The sequence below is a fragment of the Numida meleagris genome, chromosome 10, assembly GCF_002078875.1.
Source record: "Numida meleagris isolate 19003 breed g44 Domestic line chromosome 10, NumMel1.0, whole genome shotgun sequence".
Classification (NCBI taxonomy): domain Eukaryota; kingdom Metazoa; phylum Chordata; class Aves; order Galliformes; family Numididae; genus Numida; species Numida meleagris.
The window spans coordinates 5,347,119-5,368,771 of NC_034418.1; the positions used below are offsets into that span (position 1 = coordinate 5,347,119).

General features: G+C 37.9%; 1 long non-coding RNA gene across 1 annotated transcript in view; it reads left to right on the plus strand.

Moving 5' to 3' along the window:
* LOC110404384 overlaps positions 12,554–21,653 on the plus strand; it is a 68,187-nt gene continuing 59,087 nt past the window's right edge. The window contains exons 1-2 of the long non-coding RNA XR_002442207.1: positions 12,554–12,894; positions 13,512–13,698. This is a non-coding gene — a long non-coding RNA (uncharacterized LOC110404384). The remainder of the gene's footprint in view (positions 12,895–13,511; positions 13,699–21,653) is intronic.

Here is a 21,653-nt window from a genome sequence, read left to right on the forward strand (position 1 = left end):
ATTTTTTTCACTCCTTCATAGCTGCTTTTTCTCATTTGAAGACACCCATTTGAAGAATTTTCTATTAAATGACAACGCCCAGTCCTAAATGTTTTAAAATGTCTGATAAACTCAGATGTACGTGGCAGTTCATAAATACAGTGGTAGCTGTTGATCTCCTTTGTGTCACCTGTACCACGATTGAATGGAAGAGAAATTTGCAGCCGTCCCTGACTCTTAAAATGTCCAAACTTCAAAGAAGTTCAGTGAGCTTGAAATGATATCAGGAAGTAGATCAGACAAAACCTGCATCGGGTACATCTATGGTTTCCCCAGTTTCAAGCTTTTATGTGGATTTAGTTTCAGATATTCTCTATGTGGAAACTGTACACTTGATAAACCTAGAGCTCACTCCCCCATCAACTTTGGTCCCAAGGACAGTTTTATTATATTGCTGCTGAAGGCTGACTGGTCTGGTATTAGTAGGATAATACAGTAAACAAACGGCAGGTCGTAAATTAGGGCTTCAGACTTTGAAGTCTTTGTTTAAGTGGTTCTTTAATTGCTTTATGTGATACACTAACACAGACTGCTTGATGGTAGAAAGATTGGTTGCACCATGGATCAAATACATAATCACATAGTCATTGTAATTGTAATAATAATAATAATTTTTTAAAAAAATCTGTTTGACAAAATCCTTCTGGCCAAGAATCCCCCAAACCTGCTGCAATTCATGGTGGAGTGTTGTTAGTATGGGAATCAGCATGGTAAGACTCTACAGAAGAAAGAAAGCAGGAAACCTTGTGTTAGATTCTCACAAGGAGCTGTGTTGAGCAATACTCTATTTTCAGGTACAGTGAGTTCCTACTCTTCTCAGATAATCAGAGGCATAAAGACTGGCTTCAGATGATAACTGCTAAATGCAAATTGCCTCATGATTGAAGTCATCCTTTAGCTAGATTCCTCATAGAAAAGTTATGCCCCTTGTCCCACTGCCTTTTTACCCATCTTCATGCACAGACTAACCAGCATTGCCAGAGTAGCTTTGCAAAAAACAACTTCATTAGCTTACTTCCAGCCTTAACTGACACACAGAGCATTTGTAAGATGTAATTCAGATGAAGGAGTCGATTCCTCTATTCTTGGCAAAAGCTCACACAGATTTGCCTTGTATTGCTTTTTATAGCATGCTTATGTAGGTATTTATCTGCGCAGTTCAGAAATCAAAGTGTTGCAGGGTACTTTGGGGTGGGGGGCAGGGGCAGTGAAAAACTTTGCTTTTTCTGTTGCCATGTTATTTAAGAACTTTGCAAGGAAAATGAAATCCATTCTGACAGTCTATTTTCAAGCTATCTATAAATTACTTTCTGACACACTTCCTGAAATAAACAGAATGCACAAGGGGTCTGCCAGCTCTATACGTGTCATTTTGGTGCAACGGGTGAATATAACTACTGTTCCTGTAAGTCAAGGCTGAAGTGAGACATTACATGCCATGTGGGAGAGGCTGTTAACAAATTGGTGGAAATGGTTACGGTTTTCAACTTGTCAAGCATCATTTTCTTAGCTTGATGACACCTTGTAAGACCAATAAATAATTTATGGGGTATCTAAATGTTTCAAATAAGAGTTTAAGGACTAGAGGAAAGAGGTCTAGGGTCTCATAGTTAATCCTATTCGAGCAGCTTCTTATTAAAACAGCCCTCCACAAATTGATTACAGCTGCAATCCCTTTTAAGAAGGATTATTTAAAAATCCCAATTATAAAGACTATTTGTAAAGAGTAAAATACTTAGTGTCAGTTTTGCATGGAGACTGTGGCTTGACTCAGTTGGCAGAAGTGGGTTATCCTTTTCCTGCCTTTCTTTTCAGGAGAATCTGCTCATCGTGATGATTTTGAACAGTGGCTTTAACACAGTAGCTGCAAGGAAGTTAGCTTCTTTTCTTGACATTTGTTTTCCTTGGCTACCTTTGCTAGCCCCTATGTTGACCTTTGCCTCCTTTAGGTCCTTCCCCTTGACTTCATCTGACATAAAGAGCAGATATTTGAAGTCCAACCTAATTCAGGACTTGGTCCAGAGATCGTTTAATAGTGTTTCCCCAAAAGGGCATCTCTGCCGTTCTTACAACCAATGTGAGTAAATGTGACAGAAACAAGGGGCTATTATGGCAACGTTTTGCCTCATTTTAGATGCCTAAGACCAGCTTTGAATGACTTCTTTGGCCATTCTTCTGACATTTGCAGCTATAAACTGGCTGATGAAGATAATTTTACAATGGTTTTGTATCACTGAATGCTCCAGTGCACGCAAAACTGCATCACCATGCAAAAGAACCGGGGCAGGCCAGTGAATCTGATTCAGCGGTCTTCATCCAGAAACGTTTCCAACAGCATGATAATGTCATTATATTTTAGAATACTCTAGTGAGATCAGAGGGACTCATATAACATGCCTTAAGTCCTTTAAGGAATAGTTTTCTCACAGCTAAACAATATAATATAACGTCATATTTGCATTTTTGAATGTCTGCCTCAGTTGTACTCATTCAAACAGGTATTATGCATTCTAAAACTTCAGCCACCAGAGGCTGTTGTTTGAACTGCTGCCACAATGCTTATTTTCTTATGGCAGGAATGTTTGAAATAGTGTATATTAAATAAATATTGAAGAACAGTCTTAGAGAGTTGGAAATTTGTAAACATGAGTATTTAACCAAGAAACTGAACATTCAGAGATCCAGTCAGAGAGAGAAACATACCCTATAGCCATTTATCTAATCAAAATTAACCAAGTGCTTAAAGAGTGAACACTTGTAATGAGCTGCTTGTGAATAAGCTGGCAGCCACGAACAATTCTCTGAATACAAATATACATTCAAGGAAAAGCTAAACTGCTTCTGAGCAGTTAGTGAATAGAAAAACAAAAAACAGGTGGCATTTACCAAATAAATTATCTTTCACCCAGTTTTGCTGACCATGACAGGAGTGATAAAGGCAAACAGTGCTTCCTTTCATAGATAAAGAAAAAGGATAGCTGAGTAAGATGGTAGATTGGGCAACTTCTATTCAGGTCTCCGTTTAATCACACACTCACCATTTTGTTCTAGTCTCACTGCTTTACCCTCATGTTTTATTCTGAGTACTTAGGGTCACATTTTTCAAGGGTGAAAACAACTTCAGTTAATTTTAGCAGGAGTTAAATGCAGGCCTTAGCATTCCTGTGTCTGCTTTTACACACACATTTGTTAACGTACGTTGTAGCAGTTCCCTACTTCAGATGGGCATTGAGACTGTACGTGTGTTGAAGGCAGCGAAGCGTGTAAATAAAATATGTAAGCTATTGGGCTAGATAGGCCCGTGTCACAGAGTGTTAGCAGCTCTCCTGCTAGGCACGTATGATAAAAAAGGACTGGACCGGGTCATTTATGCTTGTGTTTATGCTCTTGTTTATGTTTAAAGATTGCAGGAGTTCAGCAACATTTTGTCTCAACAAACTGTAAAAAAAGTCTGACAATTGGAAGTCTTTTGAAGTGTACATTTCACTCTGCTATCATTTTCCAAGTAGAGTTAGGGAAAGGAATCCATTAAAACAGGTTATTTGTATTTTTATTTTCTGAGATTTTGTCTGTTAGTTTATGAGAAGAAAGACCACTAATAAAGCTTTTAGTCTCACATCTCATCTCTATACGGAGTGCCCGGTGGGCATATACATATCTGCACACATACGTGTATTTATTTCACAGGAATATCTAGTCATCTTTCCTTTTACAGTAGTTTTAACTTTCTGCTACATGTGCTGAGCTGCAAAGTATTAAGGCCTATAATTCTTCAACCCTTTAGATGTGGTTTGCTGCAGGGGGAGGGCTGTAAATCCGTGGTGGCAAACAAGAAAAGCCTGAAGCTGTAAGCAAACAGGAAACAAATGATCTCAATCCCAGAATGTAAACTGCCATTGACAGAGATGCATGAAAGAATCATAACAGGGAAACTTGCTGCAATTTTTCATCCAGTTACCAGCTGAATCGCTGCCATTACACTGAAGAAGCAAGCTGCCAGCCCTACACTGACATGGCAGAGTGCTTTAGATGTCGTTGTGTGCACAAAGCAAGCGTGTAGCCTGACTGGCATTTACTCCTTTTCATGCTTGCAGACTGATAATTATTGTGCACTGCCTCAAGCTTGCAATTAGAGGCCACCAAGAAACAAAAAATAGCTGAATTTCAAGATTAAGCCTTTTGCATGACTAGTCATATTTTCCCAGCATGGAATATGTTGTTGCCAATGAAAACAGAAATCACCTATGCCACACTGTTACCAGATTAAGGGAGATACTATCTGCAGGAACAAATGGGGAATTTACATATAATAAAGAGTAATAATAACTGTCATTGTTACTGGTGACACAGTTAGTGTTGATGCTGACTCTTGTGTCACAATGCGGCTTTTAAAGGGGATGAGATAAAACACTGAGCTCCCAAGTACTTGTAATTATATATTCTATAGTAATTTTGCTGTACGGATATTCAGTCTGTGTTTTGAGCATATTCTGATTCCACTTTCCCAGCCTCCTCTTCTTCTCCCAAAGCTTTGCAGTTTAAATTCACAGGAGGTTTTCTCTTCCTGCTGTAGAGTATTTCATGAAAAATGTGCCACGTTAAGTGATTGCCCCATTTCTCAGTTTCGGTGGTAGGCAGAGTACAGAAAGTTAGTAAAGCATTAAAGAAATACCAAAGACAACATAGAATCCGTAAAGAATAAGGCAATGAGGAATGCTGAAGTTAAGGCTTTGAATTTCTCTTTTGCTTTCTCATTTTACAACCAATTGCTTTATTCTGTGTTCTAGAGAGATGGCTAAGATAAGTTGCTTTGGAAAACCAGAGTTGCTCTGCAATAATAATCAAATAATTCTGTATATGAATGTGTTTAGTGGAATGTTTATTGTAAAAATACATTGGTTTCACTTAATGGAGCGTCTGGGGGGAAAAATATGGAAGAAAAGGAATTAACCACGTAGAAACTTGTCAGTACACAGTTGAGTACCATTTAGGAAAGCTCTACCTGCTCTGAAGGTGTTGTTTCCTCTTCAGCTCTTTGAACAAGGACGGGAAGAATCCCACAAATACAGGAGAAGAAAATGAAGAGTATAGTTTTTGAGGGGTGATCTGCTGAGAGATGGTGTTTTGTGGTTCAGGAGAATCTGGCTGAGGTAGGGCTGTTGTCTGAGAAGAACTGGAAGAAGCAGTCCTGCTCAGGCTGCCAGCAATGACTGCCCTTAGGTGACAGAAAGCATCTAACTGCTTTTGATAAATAATACCTTTCCTTTCAGAAGTCTTTGTGATCTCTGTACACCACTAGATGCAATCTGGGAAGATGACTTGTGGCTGTGTGCTCAGTGGACTCGCTGAGAAGAGAAATAGATATTTAGTTTGATATGCCCAGTTCCAATCTGAGGGTGTTGTTTCTGCCTTGTGGACCAATTACAGAAATTAATACCTGGCAGAAAACTAAACCATCTCACTGAGAGGTTTGATTAAGTATCTGAGCTTGTACCACAGTCAAGTGGTATCAGATTCTGGGATGGAAAAGAAATAAGAAGTGAGAGAGCTCTTTTCTGAAGTTGTTAACTATTACACTTGTTCAACTGCCTTGTGAATACTCCCCTGAAAGTGAAGGGAATTGCAGAGAGTAAAGGCTGAAGTTCTAAAGCTCAAGAAGTACCATAAAGATATCTTGTATTTGTGTTCCATGACCGAGGGTTTGACATAGAACAGAAATCATCCCCGGCCAACCACAAGACCATTACCCAGATTTTCAGATGGCTTTTGTAGCTATTCTAAAGGTGTATCAGGAATGATCACACAGTTCAATCACAGTGTAGGTACTACGCTTTGTCTGAAGCAACTGTTAAATAACTGCGAAGTTCCCACCTTCTACTCACTGATGACCTGTATCTCCTTGAACTCTGAGTGCTGTTTTGCCCATTTAATTGCAGCAGCAATGAAGGATCCTCTTAAGTTATACCCAGTGCATTAAACAGTGATCAGCAGAGATCTGAACTGGAGGAAAATTGTTTATGTGATTATTTTTATATAACGTGATGCAACCATAGTGAGGACTCTATATGTTATGAATTTGTCTCCCTGGTGATAACTGAAGTTTTCTAAATCTGCTGCTCAAAATTATTATCTCTTGGAAGATAAGCCAATTCTTTCCACTTCATTTTCTCTTCAAATGAACAAATGCAGTGCCTATTTCAAAGTGCTAGGTCTTCTACGCTCACACAAGCCTTCACTGATACTCTCTTGACTGCTACATCAAGTGCATTAACATGAAACAGATGCAGAGAAGGAAAAGCATTAGAACAACTTTTCTGCCTCCTGTTGTTGACGACCTCAGCTTTGACCTGGTATGAGATATTTTCACTGCAGTTTTCCAAAAAGAAAGTTACTCTAGATTGCTTTAAGGATTTAAAGGAAAAAAAAAAAAAGATTTCTGTTCATTTTGCAATGTAAGCCCTTTTGATCTATAGGTATGCTTAAAGGAAGAAAGGAATTAATGTCTTGCCAAAATACTATTTTTTGGCTTATGATTCTAAGGAAAACCCTAGTAAGATTTCCTATCACTCATGAAGAAGCTATTAGAGTAAAAACCTGGCGAGAACCAGAGTTGTGGAATTTGTGTTTATCCATTTTTCAGCAGCTGTTATTTTCATCCTTTCTGTAAACTTTCAAGGTCATTCTCTGTGTTCAGTGAAAACTTCTGCTGCTCCCAGTGTCCAGTTTAGTGTATTTATTATTACTTATTTTAAACGCATTGAGGTTAACTTTGCATTTAAGTCACGTGCCATTCATTGTAACAGCTGACATCACTTGCCATAAAATCCATGCAAGCACCTTGTAGATCTAAATGTACCCTACAGTAAAATGCCCAAATGAAGTATGATTAGATGGACGCATGAAGCAGGGTTAATTCTTTGCACCGCTACCTATACACATGAAGATATGCATGCAAGTGTCTATACAACATATGTGTTCTTCATAAATAATCCTAGAATCAAAGCATGATGAATATAATACCTCAAATAAAGTTTTCTGTATACCTCTCCTCTTTGGCTACTCCAAATATTTAGCAGGGTTTTCCCAGGCTTCTTCCTATCTCTGGCAAGGCACTTTTTGCTTGTCTCTTGTTCTCACAAAGACTGTGTATAGCAGACTCAGCTATTATAAGACTCATCAGTTTCCTGTCTCGACAACAGGCTTTTCCTTCTCCCTTTAGTCTTAAAAATGCACATTTCACTGTCATCCTGAAACTGCTTAGGTTATGTTCACACTTATAGCATCATAGCTCTTGTCAGCAGATGGGAAACTGTGTTTCCCAGAATGAAGGAAAAAAAATAGCAGATTTTCTATATGGGAAAAACATGAGAATAAAATTGTCATTTCCAACTTGAGAGCACTGTCCAGGAGAACCTGCCATCCTAAGTCTTTCAAAATCTGGTGATGACTTAAATCGAAAGATCTTGTAGTGTACACCAGAAAAAAAATGCCACTTTTTCTTGATGGACTCAGAAACCTGTTAAAAGGGAAAATGCCACATGGCTTCTAGTAATCACCCTTATACAGTTTGGGAATCCAGTGGTTAGGACCAATAATAATGGCCTACATGTGCTTCAGCAGACTTCTTAGAAACATTAAATGATGGAACTGGCAACTCTGAATTAGGGTAGCACCTTTTCAGATCACAATGACCACACACTTCTCCAAGTTATGAAAAATTCCTGCTGGGGTTCCTTTGCTTGCCCATCACAGATGCCCAAGCTTCGTGACCACAGTTTACTTGACTCACAGTGCTGTGTCCAACCACTGCTGAGCAGCATAACAAGTATACACAAAAGCACAGGTTTCAGGCCTTAAGGAGAGATGAAAGTGGTGGAAGTATACAGCCAGCTTTGAGGTGCTTGACTGGAAGTGGTAGAGATCACAGTAAAATCTTTTAGAGAGTACAATACTCTTTATGTATTTACTTTTAAAATAAACTTTGGATTCAAAAAACATCTCCTCTACAAATACCTTTATGGTACTATTTGTTTATTGAGAACAGTTGTTTGCAGGTCAGCAAATACTTTCAGTTCTGTCCTTCCCTTGTTCCAGCAAGTAGTGACTGATGCACTGTTTGTCATGAATGCTACATTTGCTGAATAAGAAATACTTTAAGGTGTGGCCCCTGAAGGAAGCCGTTTGTAATTTAATATGTGTGCAAATAAATATATAGATGTGTATGCATGTATAGATCTGTGTACACACACAGAGATCTAATTTTCATCTTAGTTTATACTAAGTCAGGTCTCACTGGATCGGTAAAGTGGGGTTAGTTTGGGCCTGAGTGCTTACTGGAAAAGAGCCATTTTATGTAAGGGACTGGTCTTATTGCAGTTCAATGGGATTTTCATCATGATTTTAATAGGATTAAAATTTCACCCTTACTGTAATGTAAAATGGCTTTTATGTGGAACAGAATCACTCATATGCTATTATATACGTGTGTACTTGTATGGCCAGACTTACCTGTGGTGTGATAATATTTCAGTTCTACTCGTTTCAAGTTGCTGTATCTCTAAACTCAATATTTCATACTGTTTGGAGTAAATTGCAAGGTTCTTATCCATGGCAATGGCTTTATTGTTCTGCCAGGATGTCCTCTTTTGTCATAAAAACAATAACTTGATGTAAGTAGTACTTTTTAGGTTTACTAATCAGACAGATTAATTATATCTTTTAATCTGGGTCAGTCTGCTCTTGCTTATTATAATTTGGCTCCAAGTCCCCCCAGAAGAGGAATTATTTGCAAATAATTTAGTAGCAAAGTCACCCTCATACAAACACTACAGGAACTACTGAAAGGCCCAACAAAAGTTCCCTAGAATTTTAAATCCAAGAGCACAATGTATTTCCTAGAAGGAATGTTCCACTTTCCTTAAACCTCGGAGTGAACATGTGTTTTTGTGTATGTCTGTGTCTTCAGGTGAACACATAAAAGGAGCAGATAAACAAGGAATGGGGTCTTTCCTATATTTACAAAGCTGAGACTGTCTAGACAGAGCACTTTTCCTTATTCAGTCTACCAATTAAACTTAGAGCATACCAATATTCAAATTTTATCTTAGCTGCCATGTGTATACAATCCCTGCTTAGATTGCTAACCAGGGTGATTATTGCTGACTGAAGCTGTTAATGTTTTGGTTGGATGTTTGTCTTTTCGAAAATGAACTGAAACATTTTTCCCTATAGGCTACTGAATTTTCATTGCATGTTAACTGTTTAGGTTATTTCCCAACTCCTCCACGATTCAGTAGTGAGAGAAAGTAGCTACCATGAAAAGAGAATTTGCGAAAAAATATGCTAACTTGTCATGGAAACTTTGACATTTACTTGATACCTGGAGTTTTGAACGAGTGGTTGGTTGGTTGGTTGGTTGGTTTTGTTTGGGTTTTTTTGCATATTCATTTGGAGGAACTATGTTTACAGCTTGAGGTTTGGACCTGGGAGTACATTATAATCAGTACAGGACATCTGCCTTCAGGAGCAGTAACTTCATAGTATCAACATAAGAAAGCTTCAAAATAAGTTTGTAGAAATAGCTGTTCTTCTCGCCTGTTTGGAAACATAATCATACCTACAGGAAATAATTTTTTTCTTCAGATTGAAGGTTTGTTTTGCAGTGCAGCTGCATAAAGAAGTGGTTAAAAAACACAGGCTGGACTGTTATCAAGTAGGTAAAAGGTAGCCCAAAATTATGCCTACATTTCGATAGATGCCCTGTCAAGAAAAGGAGGTCTTGACAAAATGAGTTTTAACATAAATTATGCATTCACGAAGGAAAAGCATATTGGAAGGGCTTTTTTGACAAATACAATGTGAGAAATTAGCTCATTTGGGTAGAGAGAGTGTTTAAAAATGCAGCCGCATGCAGATTTCTTAAGAAACTACAACTGACAATTAAAGAGGAAACCTAAAACAAGATTACAAAAATTGATCAGGAGGCACAGAATGGTTGACATTAATGTGTGTACTTCTTTGTTTTGACTCTAGACTGTGGAGGAGTTTTCTTATACAGAAAATTTCATCTTCTTGTTCTTGTCTCCTCACACAGTCAAATATTTTGTGAGACAGATCAAAAACGCTCTTTGACAAGCTCATTCCCACGCTTCTGCTTTTTAACCCGCTTTCTTTTATTGTGTTTCTCCTCTTTTCCTAGAGGCTTGTTCAGTTAAAGAAATCTGTGCTTGAAATCTATTTCAGTAGCTATATAACTCTTGGGCAAACGGTATTTAAATGAAATATGGAAATGGAGTTTAAAAATCTCAAGGGATGTAATAAGGCAAGTTCTACTAGGCTGCCAGCTACACTTGGGAGTACGGAAGTACTGTTGACATTGACTTTGGCTGAAGCATTCAAGATGAGGATGTTCCTGGATGCTCTATTTCTGTGCACTATTTCTGTGTAATCTGAGTTGTACTCTGTAATGGTATCAGTGACTTCTCTTATGCTCCACGATCTTTCATATTACAAAGAATGTGTTATTTGTTGGAAAAATAAAATAAAAATAAAACAGCATTATTTAGATTCCAAGGATTGTAGGATTATTATACTAATTTCTGCCTTTCTTTTTCTGCTAACTTTCTGGCTTGCAATTTATGATAATTTATGCACCTCCACAAATGATATTATCTGGACACAAAATTTGTTCTGGAGTACTACAGAGCATAAGCATGGATAGCAAAAACATCACATGTACATTGATCATATCTCTGTGTTGTATGAGTCTTATTTTTCACATATACACTCCTATGATTTTCCACTTTACTCTTACAGAAGTATCAGCTTGTTACAATTCAGACTTAATAACTTCATTGTGCATTGACTTTCCTCAGTGGGGAATATCTGCCCTCTCTAGAGTTCAACCATTGTTATGTCACTTCCATTCAGTTCTTTCCTTCTTCTGAACTGCTCTTCCACAATCTGAGTTTAGACACAATTTGGTAGTTTTATTCTTTCACCACTGCATAAATACTCAAATAACCGTTGGATATTAGCATCATATATTATATAAGCACTTCTGTGTTCATATGAATGTACACCAATAGTGTATATACATCAGACTACATGAAAAGCTATGCAAGTGGCTAGCATGATGTCTGCCATATCAAGTGTGATACTTGGCAATAGCCAAATATAAGGACCTCAGAGAGTTGCAAGACCGTGTTAATTAACATGTACTGTGTGCAGCAGCCATCAGTCAGGGTTGAGTCTGTTTGTGAAATTGTCTTCCTGTGGAGTTGTTTTTTTTTCAATCCATCTTTGCACTTACAGATTTTCTTTTACCAGTGATCTCAAGCAAATTATTTTGATGCCTTAACTCATGCTAAGTAGTTTCTTATCTTTCTAAGTTGTACATTTCCCAGTTAATAAGTGAGGCATTGCTACACTGATGCCCCCTGGTCAACCCATAGGATTACGTTCAAAATTACCTGTAATGTAAGTGTAATCAGTCTAATTTCACTGATAAAGAAACTGAGGCAACAGACAATTGCTTGACATGTTCATCAGAAGGGAAGTCTTCCACAAAGTGCTGGCATTTGAAGAACAACACTGGTTTCTCTTTTGTTTCATTCTCTCTCTAGCCTCAAACTCTAGTTCGTCTATTCCCTCTTCCCTTGTGCTGACACAAAAGTTGATGCCCCCCTGTTTGTTGAAGACATATTTATATCCTCATTCAACAGAATCGTTTTGTCTTGCTTTGTTGATAATGATATTTGAAGGAATTAGAAAACACTAGTTTTTTGAGCTGTAACTGGGTGCCATACATTCCATAAACCTGAGCATGTTGCAACTTTAGAGTATGCATCTGCACTATATAAATGTCTATTTTGTAAAAGGTAAATATATATGCTACATGTAAAAATGTATTCTTTTGGAAAAGCCTTATCAATGAATTTGTGGCCTCATTTTAAAAATAAACACCTGTTTCATCATCAGTACTTCTTAACAGCTGTAGCTGCTTGAGACAGAAAACTATTTATTTTGTAACCAGAGGCTGCTGTGGTTTTTAAACAGAACTCACACTGATTTTTGTGGAGTTTCTGTGGATTTTAAAATGTCATTTTATACCTGATCATGGTTATTTGTTATCTTTAAGAACTCAGAATGAGTTCTTAAAAAAATTCAGAATGATGAAACCAAGTGATCAGAGTAAAATCAGGTAAATATTCCATAGATAATGCTTCTAAGTGTTAGAGAATTCATCTTAAAATTTACCTTGCCTGTGTGACTTTCAAAATACTAAATACGATATTAAATCACAATCCTTTTACAGAATCCTATGGCGTTAATTTATATGTATATTTTGAAGGTACCAGTTGCTAGCTAGGTAATAATATTTGGCCTTTAAAGAAATGCATCTTTAATAATTTACTGATTATAAGTACGTTGGGAAAGAAAACCATACTTGCTGTCAATAACATGGTTTAATAAGACCAGCTGGTCAGCTCTTACTGTGTTTAGGATCATGTTTGTACACAAAGGAATCTAGTTCCACTTTTTGTATTTTTTGTATTCAGTCTACATCTCTGTCTATGATCTTTGGAAGTACCATTTTGCTTCACCTGTAGTGTATTCTTGCATTTGCTTCCTAAGTATCAACTGAATGCAATGTCTGAGTCATTTCTGAAATTACCTTTGCTGTCGGTGATGCCCTGGCATCTTTGTCTCTCATCCAAAACTTTGCTCTTCGGTCTGTAACGTGCTACAGCTGCCGCTGCCAGGAGGCCTGGGGACTGCACTGAATTACAGTCATTTCTCCATGGAGGCAACAGTCTTCACGGTAGAAGTCCTGCATGCTTTGAAGAGCAGCAGGTGACTTCCTCTTTTCCCTTTTCATGGTTAAAGTTATTTTTACTGAAGCAGAATACCCTTTAATATTACAGGCTTCTTTTGAGTTGATAACTTTCATGATTCCCAAATATTTGTGAAGTGTGACCTGGTTAAATCAAGCATGATTGTTTAACTATCCCACTTCTGGATACACTGTGCAATATATTTCTTTACCCCCCCAAAAACTGGAAAAGATATAGGAACTTTATGGAACAGCCGTCTTGAAGGGCTTCCTTCAGAAACATCAGTTTCCTTTCTTCCATTCAGAACATCGTTTTGGGTGTACAGAACATGTTACAATGCTTATCACTGTTAAAAATCCGCAACGATTCGAAGGAAGGTGCGCATTTAATTGCAATTCTTTCCAAGACTGTAATCTTAGAACAGTAAAACAAATCTCTTAGCTAGGGCACCCAATTTCAGACTTGCCCTGAATACCTCCTCTTGAATTAGGTGTTAAATTCATTGCCTATTGTGTGACAAATATATCCATTATAAGTACAGCTGAGAGGAAGAGTGTCTCAGGGGAGTTTATGAGCTTGACTTCAGAAGAAACAAATTTGAAACTGAAAAAGTTAACTAAAATCCTGCCTTTGCAGGCATGTTTTAAACTGGTGCTGCAATTCCTACAAGACGAGGCATGAGTGAATATAAGGTTCAGACAGAAGACACGCTCATCCTCACTGATCCAGTTTCAGGCTAATTGCTCTTCTGTTCGTGTGTGTTGAAAAGAGAGCATGATGCAAGAAGAGATGGCTGAAGTGAGCTACACATCACAGCAATGAGGTATATCTTTTCCTCTGAAGCCTTTTTTTCTGCTAGGTGGCAAAATAATCTGCTGATTACACAACAGTGTTGTCTTTAACATAGGATTGCTTTTTCCTATTGTGGTCCTGTTATTTTTTTTTTTTTTTCATTTCTACCTATGCATGAAGCACAGTGGACCTGCATTTTTCAGTGCAGTGTTATTTTAATTTGCTTTTCAGATAGGGAAATCTGGTGTTCTTTAAAGCAAAGTTTATGCTGACAGAATCTTAGTACGGTGTAAATCTGCCAGTTGTATCAGTTCCTCTTACAGTTGTACTAACTATGTGTATAAAGCAAATACAGAAGTTGTGCATTTTTCACCCAAGCTTATAGAAAAAATATTTTTAGAATCTTTAATTTCTGTAGCTCTCCCACCTAGCATCTCCTTCAGAGGTTTGATTACTGCGCTGAGATAGACGCCTTAGAAAAATCCAAGACAGATAAGATAGATCTAATTTCTAACCCTGACATCTCTGCCACCCCTTCATTACTCTTCTTTAGAGTTCTTGCTATGCCCTGTGAAAGCAAATGTGCTGGTTACATCTGCAATTTCTATTGGGGTTGGGGGGAGAACTGTTGTCTATTAACATTAAAGCTATTAAAAAGTGGAGCAAATAGTGTACAGCACCGAATCTGCTCGCTTCAGGTGAATAATCCATCTGAGAGGAGAGTCAGGCCACCTGTTTTTCAGGGAGTGCAGGCTATGTTAAGTAACATTTTTCACCACAGAAAAACAATCAGCCTTGGATCAATAAACTCCAGAATGGATTTACAATATCCACTCGGAATAGATTCTGGCTGCATCTGTTCATGGTGTCTCAGTTACGGTCACATATACACTCAGCCATCTCCTTAGGCACTAATCATGTCATCTTGCCTAGTATTTTTCTTTCACTAACTTTCTACCATAAAGTTAATTTCAGAAAACAAAGAAAAAGAAGAGTGCTATCTGTTCTATTGCTGTTGTCTGCTTTAAGTGCAAATTTTACAACTATACAGTGAAAAGACCTCCCTCCCCCATACGGGCAGTGTAGAGAATGTTTGAAATCACTCGACCTTTGTTTTGTAATGTAAAAATTGTGTCCCTGTGTTTTTGCACCACTCCTTATCTCCACAGTAACTCTCGGTTGGTAACTTATAAATGTGCAAGAGCGTCTCAAAACACATTTTGAAGGAAAAAAGCAGGGAGGGGAGATTGGAAAAAAGAGAAGAGAAAAAGCGACTCATCTAAAGTTACACCAGCATCTTTAACAGCTGTGCGCATATTAAAGGAAGTAATGGGGGAGTGAAGGTACTGCATATTTCAAAGCTGAACTGTTGCAGTAACAATAAGAAAGGGGGGATGTTGTGCAGAGTTAGCCAAGTGTTTGAAGTACATTACCGTAAGCCAAACCAATGAAGTGGACAAGATTTCTAGCATGTTGCAGTGGTGCCTCTGCGTACTTAATAACAGATGTTTGGTCTCTCTAGGCAGATAATTGTCCTGCTGTAAGGTTGGCTTGACCTGTGTGAGCAATACTGTGTACAGCACTGGAGCAGTAACAAATGATCATAGCTTTTCTCTTTTTACTGGTAGAATGCTTAGCCACGCTTCCTTTTAAGCACATAATTACTCCAAAGCAACTGGAGCCCATACATCCTCCTTGCCTAATGGCTCTGAAGCCATTTTGCTATAATTTATGGGGACAGGGTTCAAAGTTTTAATAATATTTGGAAATATCATTGCCAAAATGTCTTTGAGCTTTGATGAATAGAATGAGAGTGGGCACATTTCGATTCCGTGCATGACAGTGCGAGTGTTAACAGCACCATACTATGTTCAACCTTTATGGAAACATTCACGAACCAGTTTGCTCATGAATTATAGATATGAGCATGAAGAATTATAAACAGCAGTGGAAAACATACAGGGTTGCTTGTTCATAAGGAACTGTCCTGTTAGTGGCTCTTCTTTATGCAGATAAATGAATTGCAGGGAATACAAAAATGGTTTAAATAAACCCTTAGCAGATAATGTATTAGCACATCAACATAAAATACGCATGCACTGTGGCATGCTTTTGGATATTTATGTTTATACTCTCTGCTCAAGTGGCTCACTGATTTTTTGGCTTCCTATCATTCACCTAATAATTTCAGCATCCTAACTGCACCTCTGGGTATGTTTATCTGACAATCCAAGCTGTTCTTTGCTTTATGTTGCTTGCTGAAATTGGCTTACCAATTTGCCCTGTGAGTTGCTTCAGCGTATGATAGGTTAATGATGTTAATCAAAGCTAAATAAGAGTAGACATGATCCTTTCATTGAAAACGTAGACCAGCCACAGCCAAAAATTGCTAACACCGATGGAGCTAACAAGCCTATGGGTAGCTGGTATGAGATCACAAAACTAACAGCAAAATGACTCACTGAAACTAATGTACATCTAGAGCTCAATCCAAAGCCTACTGAAGCCTGTAAGAGGCTCTCCTAATTTCAGTAAGATTTCGGTTGAGCTCATAAAATTCCACATCACTTGGCTAACAGTATTTTTCCAGTTTGCTTGATAGAGTATGAAACTTATCGTGAACAAACTGTGGCTGTATTCTGTAGATAATTCATCCATGAGAGGTTAAGGATTTGTTCAACAAAGAGCGCATTAGGCAGACAGTATAGAAGTGCTGACTTTCTCCACGTGTAACAGCTGCTCTCAATGATGAACAAAAAGAAATACAAATATGAACAAGAATGATTTTAAAAGTTTCCAACAGTGATGGTATCTAAGAACAATTTAATAAATAGCCTCTCTAATTCCATTCAGTGATGTTCAGGTGATGCTTCGTTTAATCAAAGAGGTGTTTGATTACAGAAATAATCAGCTGACAAAGTCCCAATTCAGGCTGACCACTGAGTATGCACATAGATGGCTGGATGTGACATTGGGGAATTTTTATATAAATTTCTTCAAAACTGTTAAGATGGCTGTAATTGCAGTGGTGTGATTTCGCATTTGATGGCTTTACTTGAAAATTTTAGTGTTTTTATGAACTGTTTGTGTTCATTTGTTGAAGATTCCTTTAACTGTAAGCCTCAATTGACTTGTTGTGTAAATATACCATGAATTTCATCACTACTAAAAAAATCAACCAAAATATAAATGATATATGCAAGACTTAGTCCTTCAGTTTTCATAGGAAAGCATATAATCTCATAAGAAAATTGATTGGTATCTCCTGTGGTTACTTTAAAATAATTTATGCATCGTTTTATTCGATATTAAGTTGTTGACTAAGTCTTTAAAAATAGGTATATTTCTGTATTGAGTTATCACTAGAAAATAAGGTGTAAATTTTATTCTTCATCCTTCATCGACAAAGAGAGTCTGGAAGCCTTCAGCCTTAGAAGTTAAAAATACAGCATCTCTGTATTTTTCTTAATTGATTTCTGGAAAATCTGTGATCTCTAAGAATGAATTGAGAGACAGGAGTGATAAAGGCAGAACTAGTTTTACATTTTGAACAATTCCAACAACGGGCTGAATATTCAACAACTGATAGGCCGAATAACAAGTTGTTAACTTCATAATGCACAGTCACAGTACATATGTGTCACTTTGAGCAAAGATTGAAAAGACATTAGAATTAGAGATTTAACAGCCAGTTTTGATTAAATCAAAACAATCAGAGTAGTTGAGTTTGCAACAGAATTAGATTTTAAAAATCCAGACTTGGAATACCTTGCTGGGCCTCACAGTTTAAGCTTAATTCCAGGATGAAATTCTCAGGTGCTACATTTGAAAAATATGCATTGTGGGATACTTAAGGATTCTTTTGGCAAATTATGATCTATGTTCAATTATTTTGCATCCTTTCCATGGCTTAGAACAGTCACCAGAGCCACAGAAATGCTACTGTTTGCTTTGTTGTAGAAGCACTTCCACCATGCTTAAAGTCAGGTCATAGGAAATCCTGATTTTTCAGGTCAAGATTGAAGCCTATCCGCAGTAGACACAACAGAAAACAAAACAAAAAGGTGCACGTAAAGCCATATTATCATTTTCTGTAAACTGAAAATACTGTAATTGCTTTTTCTCCTTTGTTATTAATTCACTTATAGTTGGTCTGATCTTGCTTTATCCATAAAATGTCCAGTCGTCACACCACAAAACACATCTATCCATCCCAGGACAGTGTATCACAGATATATGATATGTCAGTATAGGAACCTGAAAGCCTCAAAAATTGCAGTATGCCACAGGAAGAGAGCGGGTTTATGCCCAAATAACTATGTCATTTCCACCTATAATGGGAGAGTGACGCTTCCAATTTATCAGTAACACTTTTATCTTTGAAATAAATGCATTATCAGTCTTTGGAGAACTGCTGATTTCTGTTTTCAAATCACATCCTGTTGAATGTCCCAGTGATGTACTCAGATATCCTCCCATCAACAGAAATTAACCCAGACACCGGCATGATATCAACCCTTTACTCTTCAATCTGTATCAAGGAAAGGTGCGCTCCACACAAAGCAGAGGGATTACTTAGTACCTGCTAAGATTCAAACCTATTCTATTCTATTCTAGGTCTATAAGCTTTAGAGAAAAGTGTAACCATTAATTTAACTCAGGAGCACACATGACTCAGGGGCTCACGGGCCAAAGTGAGTCCTCCAGTCCCACTGCCTGCCTGGAAGACAGACATGCTTCCGTCCCCAGATCTCACAGGGCTTTGGAAAGGCTCTCAAATAATGAGGAATGCCTGGCAAGCCCTCAAGAGCTGTGTGGCTCACAGTACATGATGCTTTCAATTCACAGGCAAAGCTTGTCAAACCTCAATGCTAAAGGAAATTTGTCTTGAAATCTTACGATAACGGTCATCCTCATAAGATTCACAAAACTTGCTACTTTTGGTGTGATAGGCAGTTCACATGGTTGTATAACCAAGTAAGTGAAAGATCCCAGCATATGTGGCAGGCTGAAAGTTTTACAGGGCCAGACTACGTCCTTACACACACTTATGAAACAGCCATCAGATTTGGCAGTATGTAAGTTATGAGTGTGCTGAAGATTATCCTAAGACAGCACACAGAGAAGTGTTAGAGAGGATTGTCGTTGTGTTCCCATTCATCTCTATTCATCATCCCATTGTGCCACACTTCTGCCCCTGAAAATTGGTGTTGTAAGTTCATGGCAAAGGGAGAATTGTGGCATTCTCTGGTGTTTAGTGTTGGCAGATGCTGAACCTATGGAAAGACTATTAAGTATTTTTGTCTTGCCTTAGTTAAATTTAACTGCTGGCTGTTGTGCCTACTGAAAATGATACGCTTCTCCAGGTATACTTCCAGTCTTGTTTATCACCACCTATTGCAGTGGAATTTGAAGTGACCAGCTTCCTGTCGATCCATGGGAGCTCTGTGCGATCGCCCCGTCCTTTCATTAGGCTCTCTCACCTAGAACAATGGGTGATTAACACAAGTCAAAACAAGAGCATAGAGGGAAAAGGCAGCACAACCCGCCTTGGTGCAGCTGCTCGACTCCAACGTTTGCCTGCTGTGTAGCAGCATGTTACGGTCACTGCCAAGCCTTGATCTTCTCTCTCTGTGTCAGTACTCCAAGGATCCATCCTTTAAGCAGCATAGATCACACAATTATACATTGTTGGAGAACTTCAGTGTCACTTCTAAGCAATACACATTCTGCAACTTGAAACAAAAGTGAATTAAACAGAACTACACAAGTGATGTTTAAGTATTGTTTTGGTTTTGCTTTTTATTCATACTGCTGCTTTTATTAGCAGCAATGCTCTTTTTCATTTTCTAAGTTTTTGAAATGCCTGTCTGCTGTTTGTCAGACATTTCAGCTTCACAGGTTTTTTTTCATTTTTATCCTGATTGTAATTCCAGCATAATATCTCATCAAGCTGCGCCTTCCGTGGAACAGAATAGAATGTGTTTGAAATCTTACTTCAGAAGAAGCATTTTGATTCTGGAAAAGCAAAATTATCTTATATTTATCTCCTGTAATTCCTAGAAAGTTGTTCCAGTGCAATTCATTCTGGCCCGAAGCCATATAACATCATTGCAGTGAAACTTCAAATCAGGCTTGGGAAGTGAATGTGAAGCACTAGAATTGATCGCAACCTTTTTAAAACTGTAATGAAAGAAAAAAAAGTACATGATTTAGGAGAGATGAAGACACTAAGCTGTGTAGAGTTAACTTTTAAAACTTATGAAATGTGGTAGAAAATGAGAACGTTTCTGTTGGTACTGACTACAACAGATCAGGGCTCCATGCTCTGAGCAGATTCCTGCACTAGCAATAAGGCGAGGTTTGTCCCAGAAACTTTCCTGTCTCGGTCTTGCAAAGATTTAACCACAGATGTAACTGTACTTCTGAACACCAAGGTATTGAATTTATTAGCAAGCTTGGTCTGCTAGTTTTAAAATATTATGGATAAATTTCACAGTTTTCCTTTCCAGTCCCTGTGAGAGGTTATCATGCTTTTAGCTTAGGCAAAACCACAGACCGCTAAGGGCAGTCAGCGTATGGCTTTCCCTTACATTAGCAGTCTTTGGATCAAGCTCTTGATTTTCCTTCAAAACCTGACAGACATGTACTCAATTTCATATGTACATAATGTGACTGTAATGAGAAAGAAAAAAAAAATCGTTCACCTCTGAAGACAAATAACCACATCTCTAAAAGGACATGGTTACTTGATAGTCACAAATTAAAATGAGATTCTGCATACCTGCTATGATTCAGTGTTTAGAAAACAAACAGATAGGGTTAGATCCAAACAAAGGATTCATTTTGATAGTAAACATATTTAAGAGGGTGCCTGTGTAAATGTGAATTGTTTAGGGGATGGATTACCATTTTGCATACATTTTAGAGCTCTGAGAGAAGCCATTAAGGGATTAACACCTCCGATTTATGAAAATGCAAGGATGATAAAGAAACAATAGGGGTGACAGCATTGTGTAAACGACATTGATTCATTTCAGAATGGGGCTGTTAACTGCTGGAAATGAAGAAATAAATGGAACAATGGATAGATGCTTTTACCAGCTTGTCATTAATTAGCAGTGAGCACAATTCTTTTATTGTCCTTTTTGAAAAATACAAAATTGGTAGGAAAATACAAGCACTGAGCAAATAGATTACTCTGTGTCACTAGGCTGACATCTGCATTTTCTTTCTTCTCTCATATATTCTGTTGTTCAAATGATACCGAACTTTTAGCCTGGAAGCAAGCCCAAATTTTGCTTCCTTTGAAATCCCTGAATTCCTGTTTTCGCCCTTGAAATCTCAGTGCTTTATAAAAGCATTACAAAACCCATGACTTGAGAAAGGGTTAAAAAACGTTAGTGAATCCCCTGTATCACAGCTTGGAAGCACAAACAACAGCTCAATGCACGATTCTGCTGACCTATTGCATCCGATCAACTGTGGTTTTATTTCTAGCAATGCCAGCAGGTGGGAACTGACAACATGTTTCTTTGGAATCGTAAAGAAAGATCGGCTCTGATGGAGAATTAGCTGGAAGTAAGTGAGGTTGTTTGGCACAGATCTAAGCAGGGACAATGCTTGATTATGGCTATCACTCTCCAGCTGCTGTCAGAATGTTAAGTTTGCTTTCTTGAGGCCTGACATCTAACACATTTCTTTTTCTAATTAGTATCTGGTACTGTAAGATGCTGATATTTTACTGCATGTCAGATGCACGAGGCTGAAATACATCACTGAACTCAGAGGTACGTCTGGGTTCTCAGAATCAGCTTTTACCTCTCAGTATGAACTCATAGCCTCTCTGCTTTTTAAAAAAAAAAATACACGGATAGAGAAGTTCATGTGTACAAATGTCTAAAGTTGGTGTCTGAGAAAGGATGTCAAGTGAGGCTGACAAATCAAACACTGGCCAGGCAAAGGAGCCCAAACACTGGTTTCCTT